Raw genomic sequence first — 17,088 nt, 5'->3', positions numbered from 1 at the left:
GCTGGTGCTGTGACCACCGCCCTGCGGAGCCTGTTCCAGTGCCCAACCACCCTCTGGGTGAAGAAACTTTTTCTGGTATATAAATTAACCTTCTCTGGCTCAGTTTCATGCTGTTTCCTTGAGTCCTGTAACTGGTGACCACAGAGAAAATATTGGTACCTGCCCTTCTGCTCCCTCTCTTGAGAAGGTCACAGACTGCAATGAGGTACCTCAGTCTCTTCCTCTCCAGGCTGAACAGATGAAGTGACCTCAGCTACTCCTCAGCCATTTGTATGGCTTCTTCTCAAGATTCTTCATCATATTTGTAGCCCTCCTTTGGATGCTTCTAATAGCTTTATTTCTTATACTGTGGCACCCAAAACAGCCCCCAGCACTCAAGGTGAGGCCGCCCCAGTGCAGTGCAGAGGGGACAATCCCCTCCCTTGCCCAGCTGGTGATGCTGTGCCTGATTCCTCCAGGACACCCCAGGTTGTCTGGTGCCTCCTGGCTGCCAGGGCACTGCTGGCTCATGTTCAGCCTGCCATCCACCAGGAGCCCAGGTCCCTTTCTGCAGCTCTGCTCACCAGCCTCTCATTCCCAGTCTGTCCATACATCCAGGGATGCCCCATCCCAGGTGCACAATCTGTCACTACCACTATTTGTGTGCAATGAAGGAAGGTAAGAACTGTACTAAAACTGGAATTGAAATAAGAAGATATCATAAATATTTATGCTTTCAACTTCTTGGGGTGCCATTCGAGTAGTCTTTTTATGTGGAATATTATCCACACCTTTCACCTGTTGTTCAAGGACATTTCTTTGCCAATATAATTTTGGAGCAAACTATTTCTTGTTATGATAATAAATTATAAGATTTACAGGTTAATTTTTGGGGAAGTATTTACAGAGCATTTAAGTTAAAATGAACAAGATATGGCCTCTGCTTGAATGTGAAAATGCAGTGGATATGGTATTATCTGTCAAACAACAGGCTGGGATCTCTCTTCAGAATTCTTTCTATGTGCCCTAGATGTAGTTGAAATAAATCTGGGTAAAATGTTCCCTATTATGTAATGAGCATTCTATCTGGTGTACCCAGACAAAACATATACAAGATTTGCCTCTTTGTAATTTTATGTGCTCAGTTTTTAAGAGGCTCTGCTTTTTTCCCATTGGACTGAAATATTCGTCAGTAAAAAAAAAAAATTTGCAAAACCTGCATTTTTCCATGAATCAAACAAAGTGGAAACCTAGTAAAAGTTTCAAGTTATAAACTATTAATCAAGGTGAAAATTGGACATTACATTGCTATGAAAATAATGATTTTGCATCACCTTAATTGACTTAATCCTTCTGGAATAAAATACTGAATCTCCAAGCTATCATAGTCTTTCGAAAAATCTGAATGCTAAACAAGGTCATTGTGATTAATGGCTACCATAATTAATGTAGAATGAATTAATAATGACTTCCTATTTTTTAGTAAAATGATAACAGGTATCTGCTGTGGTGTATTTTATGTCTCAAAGAGATTAGTCTTTTACTACATACCATTAAATTATGTGAAACTGCTATTCTTCATTTGCTTTGAAAATAAATGTATTGTAGCTTACTGCTTATCAGGTATTAAAAGCTTATTAGATATATTTATGCAGGAAGTGTGTGGTAGATGTCCTTAAAGAGAAATTAAATTTCTGGACATGGAACACTTATAATGAGGTGTAGCCAGATTCAGTCTGAATTGCAACAACAAACCTTGTTAAATAAATAATAATTAATTTCATACTTTATTTTGAAAATGGGGCTTTCAAAACCTAAATAGGGAGTTGTATTCTCAACAGTATCAACAGATACATATTGATAGTCAAGCTCTCTTTTTGGAATAATATATGAATGCATATACCAAAGGACATTTATCTTTACTTCTGAGAATATAAATGTTTGAGACAGAGTAAGGATGACGGAAAATAAATAATGGGGGGCTTGAGACTTTATAGTATAATAATCTCTCGTATTTGTTTTTATTTTGTTGTGATACCAAAAATTAAATATCACCAATTCTTTGTGTTTATATAAAAGTTCAGGACAGAATTTACTTAAAGTTAGTGGCACTTGAGAGATTTGCCTTTCAAATGCAGTAAACGGCAATAATTGGGACTGAAAATGTTTGTACCAAAATGTTGTTTTAGGTTAAATCAGTATTTTTTGTCTGCTGCATTTGTGTTAGTTTTTGAGGGTTTCTTTGTTTTTTGTGTAGCTCCATCTTAGTTGGTTATGAAATAGATGATTTCCAGATTGTCCCCAAACTGCTTTGACAGAATATATTTTGACAGAATTGTGGAGAAATTATGCTATATTTTTATGTATATTTATTTAAATCCTCCTAAATATTATTCTTGATATGAAATGGATTTAGAAGATGTTTTCTGCAGAAGTGACAGGTATATAATGAATTCTGAATACTGTATATTTCTGAATTCAAATAATGCCTGAATTCTCAGTGTTTTAATATAACAGGATTTTCATTTCTGATATGGCAGACAGCAGCACTGGGGCTTCCCAGCTTGCTCTCTTCTCACTGCCAAGAAGTTTCACCCCCAAATACTTTTTGCCATAAACTGAACTCTAAGTCTTCCTTAACAGGATGGCTTTTGGGCAGCTTTATAAATGAAAGCTATGATATTTGTACAGAGAGCCTGACAAAGATTTTGCTGTTAATTAAAAAAATCAGAAAATATATACATCAATTTAAAAAAATGGAGTGAGGCAGCTGAAACCCCAAGATTCAGACTCCTGTTGCCATTAGTCTGTGTACATGGATAAGTGAGGAGGAAAGCAGTTCTTTATACTGCCTCTGACTTTAAAGGGAATGTCAGTATACAGGATTAATATCTTGTAGCCTAATCCCAGTGTGCTTGCTCCCATGCCTGTTCCATATAGATCCGCCATGTCCCAGCACCTGAAACAGAAACAACTTTGTGTCACATCCTTCCACTGTTTGCTGCTAAGAGAATAGACGTCAGTGGAAGATGCCAAACAACGTTGTGCAAACAACAGTTAGCAGAAGGAGAGGAGATCCATGAGGCAGAAAAGTTCATGTGTCTGCCTCCAGCCTGAGACATCATGCATGGCTGTGCCTATTTGCAAAGCTGAGGAAAAATCCTCTCCTTACAAGTCCATCCACTGTGACAGATGTGTATTCTTTTCATTTGCTCCATCTCCTTTCTTATGATTATTTTATAATGCAGGGCCTGCCAGGCTGATTCTAACAGAACAGGTCTCACATTACCTCACTGTCTTGAGGAAGAAGAGGGGCCTGGACTTGGTGGGGAAGCTGTGGGCAGCCAGACACCATTCCTGGCATCAGAGTGCCTCTGTGACTGACATGTAGGCTCAGCTCTTCATGGTTAATTCCTAATGAAACTTTGAAACTCTGAGACAGGTTAAGCTCTGAAAAGGTCTTCAATTTTGATTAGTCCAACAATTTTCTGGGTGAGTAAACTTCCTGGGCCATTTTCTGAAAAGTCTGCTGAAGCAGAATGCTGGAGCTCTACTCAGAAGTGGGGCACAAGGTTAGTTTCTTCCTTCTAGACTTATCACAGAAAAGTAGAACTTTTATTTTCACAAGTCCTCCTTGCTACACTGGGAAAACCATCAATCTCTTGGGCAATAACCTTTGACCTTCCTTCTGTTACCTAAAAAAGAGCTACTGTGCATTAATTTAAAAAAAATAGATGCAATTTGTCCATTTCAGCCACTCTTGTTTTTTGCACAAACTAAACAGAGCAATTTACTTCATTCTGATTCAATCTATTTTTTGCCTACTGGGAGCACAAGTAATAAAAAGCAACCTTATTTAACGATCACTGCAGTGGGCTTGTGATAGTTGTTCAATAGTTTCAGTGTTGTAGTAGTCTTTGTTTGATGGTCATGCAGGTTCCCACTAGGTCTGAAGACATTAAAGATCTGAGGGAAAGCCATTTTCCTTCTTAACAGGAGAATCAATTGGACTGAACACATAGGTTCAGGCTGATAAAATTAAATTATGTGTACTGAGGCGATGGAATTCTTGCATTTATTTTACCCTCCAAAGAAACAAATGCTAACCAGCACTTGATATTCAAGCCAGACCAGATAAGAGCATAAAGCTGGACAAGGTGATTATTCTTTTTTGTCTTTTTGGTGGTGGTGAGTTTTTTTTTTTTTCCCCTTTGCTTTTCTTTTTTTTTGGTGTGCAGAAGATCAATATTCTATGCTACTTACTTTGATTTATTACCTTCTGAGACAAAAGAAATCTGAAACCTTAAAGTAGGCTTAGAGGATTAGAACTCAGGCTGAAAAGGACCATTTCTTTGTTTTATACTCCTACAAGGTCCACTGGCATATGGAACTAATTTCAAGGTTCTTCATTTCCCCAGACACAGGATCAAGAAAGGCTGCATGTAGTGCAAAATGCAAGTAACTTCATTGACCTCAGAAATGTAATCTCCAAAGTCCAGCTCCTTGTGATAAAATAATCATTTATGCCACACATTTGTCCCTTTTGACTAGTCCCTTTTCCAGTACCCACAACAATTTGGTGTTTTGTGTGCATTGAGATTTGGAGGCATTCAACTAATAATTTTACTAAGAAAACTAAAACAAACTGTCCTTTTCATCATTAAGTACTTAGAACTCCTATAAACAACACATGAAGGTTATTTAAGTATTTTTTACTCAATTTCTCATCTGTAAATATATGGAATAGAAAACACAGTTTCACAGCTTTGTTCCACTCCACATTCACATCAGAATGTTTGTTCCTCCTATAACAGGCACAAATGTCTTCAAAGTTTAATTTTAGATATCAGCATCAATAACAATGCAGCCTTTGTTTGCAAAGTTTTTTCCTTTAATGGTAAAAAATGTGGATTATTCCCCTTTGTTGTTTGCAGTGACCATGTGTTTTAGATAATTTGTATCACTTTACAGGATGAAAGTGGAATTTCTTTTCCAGGAATCCTGCTCTTTATTCTTTGAACACTGATCTGACAGCACTGCCAGTGATTTTACTGAAAGTAGAATGAAAACGTTCAACCTCCGTGTAATTTGTTTTAAATAGATTTATTTTGTTTATATTCTATTCTGTTGCCTTTGCTTTGCAATTATTGTTTTCTGGACTTTGTAATGGTTGTTTTCTGGACTTTGAAGATCAGTCTTTCAGTAAACTATTTAGTAGACCACTGGATTTTCTTAATCTTCCAGATTCTTTTAATAGTCTTTCCTCTCCCCTTGTGGAAGGAGCTTTTCAGCAGTATTCTATTGAAAAATTGCTTAGGTGACATAATAATAGCTGTAGAAGCAAAGATACAGCTAATGCAAAATATGCTTCAATCCAGTCAGAAAGAAGAAAAGACTGAACTATGCTATTCTGAACTGTTCTCACATAAATCCTACGTGATGCTTGCTATACAGATAACATACAAGGTTTTTCATGTCTGAAGGAAATCAGATTGTATTTTTACCCTTTTAAATGTAGAATACTGGCACATAAATCTCTTATCCATCCTCTCCCCAGAAAAGGAATAGCTGTATTCAGTTAGATTCTCCTCATTTCATTAGTTTTGAACATGAAAGTCAATTATTCATCAATAAAACAAAAAACGATCATGATTTCACCATTGCTAATTGATTATCAGTGTAAAATAATATAATCACTGAAACAAAACAACAAAGCTCCTAGGTGCAAAATATCCCTGAATCATCTTTGTTTATTTTGGGAATTCTATAGAAACAGGTTCACAGCTCTGAGTAATGTCTCCTGATTTCTGTGGTGCTTCTCAACCTGTGCTATGTGCACTATTGAAACTGCCCACACAAACATGCAGAGAACTTCTCAGAAACTTCAGGTCAAGGCAAATCCATTTCCCTGGAGCATTACAAAAAGTTTTTTCTTTTATGGGGGGAAGTAAATTTTCAAAGAATCTGAGAATGAGGAGCCATCATTTATATCAGTGGCAGAAAAAGCAATTTATAAGACTTGGTACTTATTTTAAGGACTGCAATGACTACGTATTTTGACTTTGAGAAATTGAAGGCCCATAGCCTCAGGGAAGGAAGGATTTGCTCACAGTGCAGCAACATGTTTTTAGGTATAATGTGCCATTAGCAAGTCTGCCCAAAAAAAAATCAAAATGTGGTATAAAAGAAAATCAATTTATCTCTCATAAATCAAACAGTAGAGGCAACAACATGGCAAATAGCAAATAACAATCTTATTAATCCCAAATTACACTACAGCTAATTATTTTCTTTAGATTTGCAGGGATTTATATCTTTGTTTCTATGGCAAACTGTCAGAGTAAATGGAATAAAGTTACTAAGCATTGCCTTGCATGATGATCATCTCTCACACATTAACTCCCCCACAACATGCATATAACTCACTAACTTTGGCATGTGCTGCAGGGAATAAGAGCACAATGTTCTTGCACCTCATCATAGACTACAGACTGGCCTCTAAATCCCAGGACGCCCTCCACATCCCTTTCTATAGACAGGAGCAACATTTGCCATCCAACTCCAACCTTGGTGCTTCTTGCAAATAAATTTATCAGCATTAATATTGTCAACTACCAGAGACAAGCAAGTTTGCCTGTTTTCTTATCCTGCAGCCTGAGAGATAAGATGCCCTCAAAGATACAACCATTTCCTAAAAGGATGTCAAAGGCTTGTTTACAGACAATGAGATTAACTTGATTAAACATAATTTCTCCCCATAATTTTTATACAAATGATTAGCATTCACTAATCATAGTTTATTGTATTTGAAAAACTCCCAAAAGAAAATGGGTGCTCTTGGGACTCATTAATTTAAAAGAAGTTGCTACAAGTCCTAGAAATAATGGCAAGAGAACAGAAATAATGAATTCTGCATTATCTGCTCATGATTTTGCAACAGATTACTGAGTAAAACTAGCTTTAGAAGCAGTAATATTAACAGCAATATTAATAATAATGACTAAAATGGTGATATATTTCTTGGAGGTTATAGGTAAGAAGCTTTTGAAACATTTTAGCACTTTTAGAATGGAAAAGAACTCTTCTAATATATACACCTGTGAGATACAATAGAAATTATCAGTGCCTGCTAGTGGTTAGCAGTTTGATGTGAAAGACTTTAGTGGGAAAGCATTACAATCAATAATTGTTGTCAATTCACCTCAATCCATTGATGTCAGCAGAGCTGGAATTTGATTGATCACCTTCCAATCTGTCCCTTACTATTTACAAGTGGCACATGGAAAACATTCGATCAACTGTAATTACTCATAGCTGACTGCCTGGTGGCAGGCTGGGAATTCTGCTGCCTCTGAATTCTCCTCAACAGGTGGATAAAGCTGGCAATCAAGAATCAGTATGCTCCTCCCATGGAAAATTTGGATTTTTTTTTTTTTTTTAAAGAAAAAACCTTATGGAACACAGAAGTGGAAATGAGTAACATAGCATGGATTTCTTTGAAGCAAATTTCAAACTGGTGAGTTGGTGAGTAATTGAGGCCATTCTGGTAAAACAAAGAACCCAAGAAGCATTTATTACAATTATTCAGCCACTGTAAACCAATGAGAAACAGCTGAATGTATTTAAAACTGAAGCACAAAGCAGCTCAAAATAGTAGCTGTGATTGAATCACTACACAAAAAAATCAGGAAAAAGGTACTATTAAAGAGTGTTAGCAGCTGACTAGGCAGTGCAGGGCTATGGTAAGAGCATAACTACTTACTATTATTCTTGTCATGAAATAGCATTTGCATGGAGACAATTTACGTTTTGCTTTAAAAACACACTCAACGAGATAAAATATATGTTGGAACTTACTTGTCTGCTTCTGAGGAAATTACTCCCAAAGGTTATCTAATATTTTGTCTCAGATTTTTTTGTTGTTATTTCCTGCTAGTCTTATCTGGTCTACATGCTGTTATCAGAAGCTCCAGAATGCATTCAAAATATATATATATACATATAAAAAAGACTTGAGGATATTCACAGATCATTTCTTTTTTTTTTTTTTCTCCCTTTCCTTTTAACTAAAGGCTGAAGAATGCTAATAAATGTAACTCTTAAGCTGTAGAAAAATGGAAGTTAGACTAGATCAGTTTAGAAATACTGCTTTTCAGTTCATTTCACTCTCATTCAATAATGATCAGCAGCAAGCAGCACAAGGCTGTGAATTACCTTTAATTTGCTTTAGAAACTTAGAATAAAAGTAATTTTATTCCCCCTGGGTATAAATAAATGATGGGAAACAAAGAGCACATGAATTTGACTGGTCGCAGAACATTCATTAGGTTTATTCATCAGTTTCTAGTGAATACTTATTCAACTCAGAAGTTTGGAGGATTCAGAGCAGCCAAGAACAACGAAAAGTGCAGGGAAAAGTGGTCTTCTGGCTCAGAGCTAGGAAGCTGGTTGTCTCTATTCTGCTGCTGGCTTTCTTCATGACTGAAAAAAGCCATTAAAAGCTTCTAGTCCTCACATGAGAAATCTTTTAGCAAGATCTAGAAAGGGAAGCAGAACAATGAAGAGCAAATATTTTACATAACTTATGGCAATATTAATCAAGAAGGATGATTAAGAGACTATTAAAAGAAACAATGAAAATAAATCAAACTGTAAAGAAAAGAATAAAAAAATATGCTATCTATTGTGATGCATGCCACAGCCTTGTGAGATAAATGATACAAATCTTCTTTACAAAACAGGATGATAAATAGAAGTACAGTAAATAACCAAGCATTTGTAAACATTGCAAACGGGCAGTAAAAGCAGCTCAGTGTAAATTAAGGACAAGTCCTGATCTGTCAGCAGTTATATAAGTGTAAAATCAGCACAAGTGAGGTCAGAGCTGGGTCTGGGAATGTTAATGTATTTGAACTGGAATGTTAATGCATCTGAACACGATTGCCAGGTACAACTTTACAATGCAGTGTCTGGAATTAATATTCAGTACTCTTCCCCTCTAATAGACTTTGGTACTGTGGGAAATACAAGAAGCACAAAAGAGGAAATCTCATTTGTCTGCCAAAACCACAATCAGCAAAGCAAACTATGAGCTGATAAACAGCTGGTTTTCATCCTGGTGTAATAGGAACAGAAAGAGAAAACATGGAGATTGGAAGGCTGCAAAAGAGGTTGTTTCCCTTCCTGTTCAATGCTCTAATGTCCCAAGGAACAAACAGCACCTGAATTTTGGGTGTCCTCCTCTGGCACTGACTTACTTTTGCTGTTTCAAAGGCCTCCAGCACTCACTTGTATCTCACAAATGAATGCTGTCATGAGTCATCTATATAGCAAAAAATTAGTCATTCAAGAATGAAGAAAAATAATTTTAAAGAAAGATTGCTGCTGAAGTCACACAGTGAGTAGGAAAACTAAAGTAACTAAACCTCCCACCCCCACCCCCTACCAAAGACAGCAGCCAAACAGCAGATGATGAAAAGTTTTGATTTGAGAGGAGCACAGAATAAGAGAATGAGAAAGAAAGGGTTACCCTGCATCATTTAGGATGGCAATGATTCAGTGGGCAGGTCAGGCCATCATAAGCTGAAGATCACAGTGCACTTGTCCAGTTGTCTGCTTTGACAATTTTTTTGGGCCTGAAGCATTTTGCAGGGATTATGTATTATAATTACAGATGTTTGTTTCACAGCAGCTTAGTTTTTGACATTTCACAGTTCTGTGCAAATTGCCATTCCAAAGAAACTTGTATTGGGCCACCAACTTAGCAAATATGAAGATTATTAAAAGTAAATCAAAAACACACACACAAACAGTGACGTTCTTTTCCATTCCTATAAAAGATGCTGCTGAAGTGATTGTGAGTAGTCGCTGAGTCCCCTTTTTTGGCTACGTACCTTTTCTCATAAAGCAGCAAGAGGTGCCAGACTAAAGAAAAGCAAACACTGAAGGGATGTCATGCATTCAGACCTACCTTGGACCTCGCCTTTTGCTAATATGACACAAACCATTCCTGTAACTGGCAGGACCTTGGAGTCCTTGTAACTAATCAGGTCCCTGCCTCAAGGTGTTTAACTCAAGTAGCTCTCTTAGTTGGGGCAATGGAAGGCAGATGCCAGTTTGACCATGCTGGGGAGGGAGGACTGTCTGTTCTGGCACAGCTCCAGGCACGCAGCTGCCTTCAAGCTCAGCAAAGCCCCTTCAAGCACAGAGAAGAGGCAAAGATGTAAAATGCTTCTCCCCAAGCCATCATCATATTATTCTTATCTGGTCCTTAATGATTTCCAGCTGAAGGGCTATTAAGCAGAGGAAGACTGTTTCTTTTGGGCTGAGGAAGCTCGACCTCCCCTGTTGCAGAGAAGGACATTTATCTGCTGCTGCAGCTGGCCAGCTGTGAGGAGCACAGTGGTTCTGCACACACACTGTTGTGTGCTTCCCCAGCTGGGAGCAGCAGCAGCCATGCTCATGTGTTTTCTGGAGGTGGAATCAGAGAGCCACTGGCTTCCATCCTGAAAAGGGACAGAAATCTACTGCCAGTCCCTACCATTATAAAATTCTGCTGCTGGGCTGCAGCATGGCATTTCCCAACTGGGGGTGCCTCCACTGCTCATGGGGGTTGTCTGAGGTGACAGATATATACTTTTCTGAAAGATTTATTCTTCCCATAACTCAAAGCCCCTCTTCTGTGTTTTTTGTTTGTTGGTGGTTTTTTTTTTTTTTGTGTTGTTTTTTTTTTCCCCCTGAGCATTGTACAGTCCCATCCCTCATGAGAGGGTAATCCTGGTTATGCTCTTGCAGCTGAGAAGCAGTTTTCAGAGCAGCTGATAGATTACCTTGTTCCTCAGTGAAACAATTATGCCCATATTTAGGTAAACCACATTAACTTCTGAAATTTAGAACTACAGGGAAGAAAAAGCAACACGGTACATTATCACCTGAAAAAAGGCAAAATGAGGCATAAATGGGGAGAGTTGTAATCTCTGCCATTTAACAAATCCATGTCTTTGTGGAAGGGAAGTAGAAACAGACAAAGAAGCAATAAGGTACAGTGTGGAAATTATCAGCAGAGTTTTGGTTTTTCTGCTTTGGAGAAGACAGGGCTAAGAAAATCCTGTCAGAAAATAGGGGAAGTGGGTATAGAATGGAGAGAACTTGGCATCATAAGCAGGTTATTTTAAATTATTTTAGTATTTCAAAAGCCAAATTGGAGCAAATTTTCTGGTTTTGCATGCAAGATAAATGTCCTGTTGGAGAGGAATAGAAGCACAGATCCTCTGACAGGTGGAGAGAGTTAATTCATCCTCATATGACAGCCTTTAAAGCGGGGCTGCACCTTGTGAAAACAGAAGCAAAGGTTCATTTTCTGTATAAAAGGAGGACATTAAATAGTCTTAAGCCATTTAGTATGATTTGCTCCTTTGATCTGTGTATGGCTTTGTCTATACTCTGTTAATTTACTTAAGTGTTTGCAAGGAGGGGCCAAGGGGAAAAGCTTCCATTAGAGCTCCAAAACTGCTGAGTTGTCTGACAGTAATTCTATTTCAAATCCATTTGTTTAAGTACAGAGGAGATGGGGTTGAGGAGTGACTTTTGCTTTCCTTGGTATGGATAGGATAAATAGTTGAATGGAAATATGTGCATTGATGACTGGAATTGCTAAAAGCTCATCCCTTAACAAGCTGACCCAGTGTAATGCTACATGGGTTACTGGTTGGGCCTTCTTGCTCTGCCTGGCACACTCATTCCTGCTCTGGATCAAACCAGACAATTGCCATGTGTACATACAAGTACAAAATCAGAAAAAGCCACAGTGAAAGCTTCACCTGCATTTTTATTTCAGTGTCTGAGGGCTCCCCAGTGGAATGATTCATTTGAGAGAGTATTTCATTCCCCAGCATTATTTTCTATCCTCCTTGCAGAGGCTGCAGAGATGACAGCTGTGATGCTGGTTACTAAGATGCACTTACACAGTGCACTGACATTGTACCAAAATGATCAACAGGCTTTTCACTTGAGCAACAGTCTCCTGGGGACAAATTCAGACACTATGAACACTGAGCTGTGCTCAAATCATTCACATGGGAGATAAAAATCTTCATATCTTGTTACCAATTCTTCAAGTCACCTGCTCCTCCATTTTATTGAATAAAGTAGAACTGACTGGGTATGAGTTGTGGTTATTGGGGTTTTGTTTTTTAGTAGGTTTTTTTGGCTTTCTTTCTCCCTTCTCTCTTTAAAGGGAGAAAAAAGAAGAGCATGAAATGCTAAAAGTTTGATTTCAACAACCTCTCTGGACAGACTGGCTGTTTTATTCCTTATAACAAGGAATACTGTGTAGTCATTTGTGGCTGGGGTTGCTCTACTTCGTAAAAGAAACACAGATAACGGTCCCTAAATATGAAACCTGAAGGAAAATACACCTTTGTTTAAGGTATACAGTTATATTAGGACATGGTGAATATCCTACCACATGTCAGCATTTAAAATCAAATAATAACTGAAAAATAAAAAAATTAAATTCTACTAACTTTAATTTTGCTATCAGGGTGTAATATAAAAAAATTATACTTTTTCCCCCAAATATACTGCTTTTTAAGTGATAGCCTGGCTTGAAAATAAAAAAATCCCTTCATTTGCATTAGTTGCTAAAAGCTGAAGAATTTTTTAGTTTTAAATTTTAACTCAATTTAAATTTTAAATAAAATTATTTTGTTGTCTGGTAATTTTGTTGTCTGTAATTTCCATTTGCACCAGTAAATGGAAATTAATGTTCACACACATTAACTTCAAATAGTAGAAATTCTGTAAATATTTAACTTAAAATATTTTTAAAACACTTATTTTTAATTAGTTTTCTTTGATAAAACTTAAACACAAACTGAAAGATGAAGCCAATGTTACAGTATTGCTAAATTAAATAAATGAAAACACAAATTGAAGAGGTAGTAGCCTCTCAAAGCATTTATTCAGTTATAGATAAGAAATTTATCTCATCCAGATTATTTAAAAAATATCAGTTTGTACTTCACATGTATGCCTTGTTTTCATGGATTCCAAAATTATAAGGCCCTTTATGTCCTTCATGAATAGCACCCATTAATCTTGTATGCCATTAGGTTGGTCTTGAAGACTTTGAAGTATATTTTCCACATCTGGCTGTGTGGAAGGTCAGGATGTTCTCAGCTTTACTTAACTACAACCAGATTCAGATGATTATTTTCCAAACCATCTTCTTTTTATGTTGTCTGTCCTTTTGCATCGCTCCCAAAACAATATTAAAACTAAAATCACAATGCTGTTGGTAATTTGAATTACGTATGAAATTAAAATAAAACAATAATAAAGTTCATTTTCATATTGTTCCTCACAATAGCCATAGACTATTTTATAATTCAATCAATAATATTGCTATGTGTAATAAGTGGAAAGTACTTCAAATTTTAACACACAAAAATGCACTGCTTTAGGAAATTTACATAGTGAACATCAAATAGCTTTGACTCAAATAGCTTTCAATGATAGATAAATAAAACAAATATGAGGTAATTGAAGACAGGTACTTGGCCAGAGTACTCAGCAGAGTTTGAAGAGAGGATAGAGAAGTGGTGGATCCATTTTAGCCCTTGCCAGTGAATATGCAGAACAGACCTCAAGCCTCACCCATGCCATCCCATTTTAAATGGGGAAAGTCGCTCTAACAGAAATCATGATGTCATTGGAGTTAGTGGAAAAAATTCCAACATTTCATCTGCAATGGCTTTTCACCTCTGTTCTTATATGACACTCTGTAACAGGAGGGTTTTTATTTGGCTATATTAAAATTCATATATGATGTACTAATGAAATCTAAATGCCAGATTGTGAAAAGTGGCTCATGTTGCTCCTTTGGGCTACATTTCCTTCTTGTCTCCACGTGCCTACAGCTCCTTTCTTTCTTTCCTGTAGCCACATTTATCTTCACAGAGAAAAGCAAGGCACAATTCTTCCCAAGAATATTTCTGGGTTTCACATTCTCTGAACCTCAGAGAAAGGAAAACAATTCTTATCTCATTTGCTGTGCCTGTGTTTGTGCCAAAGTAGAATGCAATACGGAGATTGTTTACCCAAAGTGGTGGTGTTTTGTTTCCTTGGCCTATCAGGGTCAAGCATGTGTGCGTGTTGGGACTGTCAACTGAAAGTCAGGAGATTCTGTGCAGTGGAGTGCAGAGTTGAGTGCTTGGCAGATTCAGTTTAGATGTAATGTAATATAGTGTAATATAGTATAGAATAATATAGCATAATAAAGTAATTAATTAACCTTCTGATAAGATGGAGTCAGATGCATCATTCTCTCCCCCTCGTCGGGGGCAAAAATATCTACTATACTTTCCCTCTTTCTAAATAAAATACATGGGGACTAGTTGTAATTTGGGGAAAACAAGTTTTTAGAAATTCCTCACTTCCCATACAAATCCATTGCAGGCACTTCAGCTCTTGCAGGAAGGTTAAGTGGACATTTACAATCAGCCATTTATTTGCTCCAGCTCTTTTACACTGTTCTCTTAGAAGGTGCTCACAGCATGCTTCTCTGACTGTTTAGAACTGCATTGTTAAAACAAGATTGCTCTCTCCAGCATCTCCAATATCTGCAGCAGTTACCCCTAATGACTTTACATGACTTATAGTTTCTCTCAAATTTCTTTTTCCATGATCTAATAAATTTTTCCGCACAACTGAAAGCTTGTACCATCTGTTCCAAATGAAATATTTTATTCTAAAGCTTTTGTTTGTTCTATTTTTTTCCTTTATCTCTTAATATTTAATTTTATTTACAAATTTATTTCATATGAATTGTAACAATATATACCCAAAGCCTTTACATGTTATCTTTGCATCTCAGTGTCTCACAAATGTATTTTAGTTTACCCAACCCATGTGCAAATTATTTGCAGGAGTTACTCATTCACTGCATAAAAGTAGGGTGAAATAAAGACGCTTGAACAGCACCTTTCAGCATTATGCAATGATTTAAGACAAAAAATGGGGAATATCATATCAACTGAGTCCATGGAGGAATGTGGAAAGGCAAAATACTGCTAACCTAGTTATGGTTTGGGATGAAGACTTACATGCATTACAGTATTTTCTCATAGGGATATAAAATAGCAGTGACTCATAACTCTCCCAAAACTACATAAGACCTTTTCCTTCCAGACTTACTGCACCAACTGCATGCTAATAATATTTGCTAAGGAAAATTTCCAGATGAGATATTGTGCATGAAGATAATGAAATTCAGTCAATTTAAAGTATTGTAGACTCTTTGTATTAAAATATTCTGTCATGCAGAAAACAATATTTTTAATAAATTCTTCACAAATGTCTAGGATCAAGGGAGGTAGCTTTAGCAGAGACATCTTTAGCCCTTAGCAGAAAGCAAGGAAGCTGAATCTCTGAAAATAAGGATGCATCCAAAATTGACTGGTGCTTTCTGGAAAATTTATTTGGCTTAGAGAGAAGTGAAGTTCCACACACAGACAGTCCCCAGAGAAAGTCAGAAACAACTCTGGGACAAGTCATGGCTTGTTGGATGCGGTGACAAAGTGGTCTCATAGGAAAGCAGGAGAATAAATGAAATACAGGACGGGAAGGTGCCAACAAGTTACCCCTAAACTCATGCTAACAAGTCCTGTCCATGGGAAGTGGACACTGACTGCTGTCACACCCAGGGTTTCCTTTTGCCTCTGCCACGGCTATGCTCCTTCATTTAGTCATGTGCCAAATACGTAGCTGATACCCAACCTGTCAAATCCACCTTATGACCTATCTTTAAATCATCTTAAAACTCTACCTACCAGAGTGTTTCCATCAGCTTTGCACATACAGCCTGTCTGTGAGCACAGTCTGAGCTGAAGCTTAATGGGATGACAAGCAGTCCATGTGTGTTTGGGGAATGCTACACCTTGGGCATGGAAATGGAAGCCCTCAGTCTCCCATCTATAACATCAGCTCTGGCAGATCACTCACACACAGGCTAACAGTAACACCGTGGCAGAAGAGACAATGCATTTTAGGCATTAATTTTTAATTAGTCATCTACTGAGCTGTGCAAAATGTTGCACTCAAACCTGCTGGAATCAGATTTGGATATTTTTATGATCATTAAAATCTGACCATGTTATCAAAGCTTCTACATTCTCGTCTGAACTGGAAAGCCAGTTAATCTCCTTCATCTGGAGACACACAAAGAGGGAGGTGGCAGACAGCTGCTATGTTCCAGGGCAGCCTCCCTGCCAGCTATTAGGAGGTTTGTTCCTCATTATTTAAGATATATTAAGCTACAGAGGAAAAATATCATCACCCCAAATATACAGGTTCACAAAATTTCAGGTGTCTACAAGTACATTTTACAAAGGCTTTAGCTTTTATCACCCCCTCATATCTGTTTCCATTGGGTGCCCAGTAACCTCTCTTCCTCAAAATGTAATGTACAATTCTTCCTTCAGCACTTTCACACAGCTGCCATTCCTTTAAATCAACCTGTCGGAGAAGCATTTCCTCATTGCCACTCCAAGTGCAGGCTCCTCTCTCCCTTCTCACTAAATCATCCTGGCTTAATGCCCAGAACGGGCAATGTTCAGTTCTGGACAAATGACAGTTTTTCTTTACAGATGAAAATTTGTCTGTGTTTAGCATTTTTTTTCCCAACCACACAAAATTAGGAACAAGAGTTTTATGCATTTGTAGAAGTTGTTTCTGTTTCTCAATACTGAAAAGTCCTAAGGGGTTTCTGGTTAATGGATTTCAAAGTTTTATAATTTTTCTTAATAAAAGAGTACGTTATTTTGTAAGTTGGTTTGTATTTATTTGATTTAAGTTGTCTTTCTTTCTGAGACACGTTTGTCAAAGAGAGGAAACAAGAATAAATAAGGGTGGAGTAAGAGGAGAATAGGAACTATCTGAAACAAAGTTACAGGAAGATGGCAAAAAAGGGAAATTTTTCATGGAAAAGAGCAAAGGCATAGAGAGCTAGAAAATTACTTTGTGGCTGCTAGAAGGAAGCTGTACCTACTCTACATAAGGAGAGAGAGTAAGGCTCAAAATACATAGGACAGTAAAAAAAAAAGGGGAAAT

The sequence above is a fragment of the Agelaius phoeniceus genome, chromosome 5, assembly GCF_051311805.1.
Source record: "Agelaius phoeniceus isolate bAgePho1 chromosome 5, bAgePho1.hap1, whole genome shotgun sequence".
NCBI lineage: Eukaryota > Metazoa > Chordata > Aves > Passeriformes > Icteridae > Agelaius > Agelaius phoeniceus.
This window is presented reverse-complemented; position numbering follows the sequence as displayed.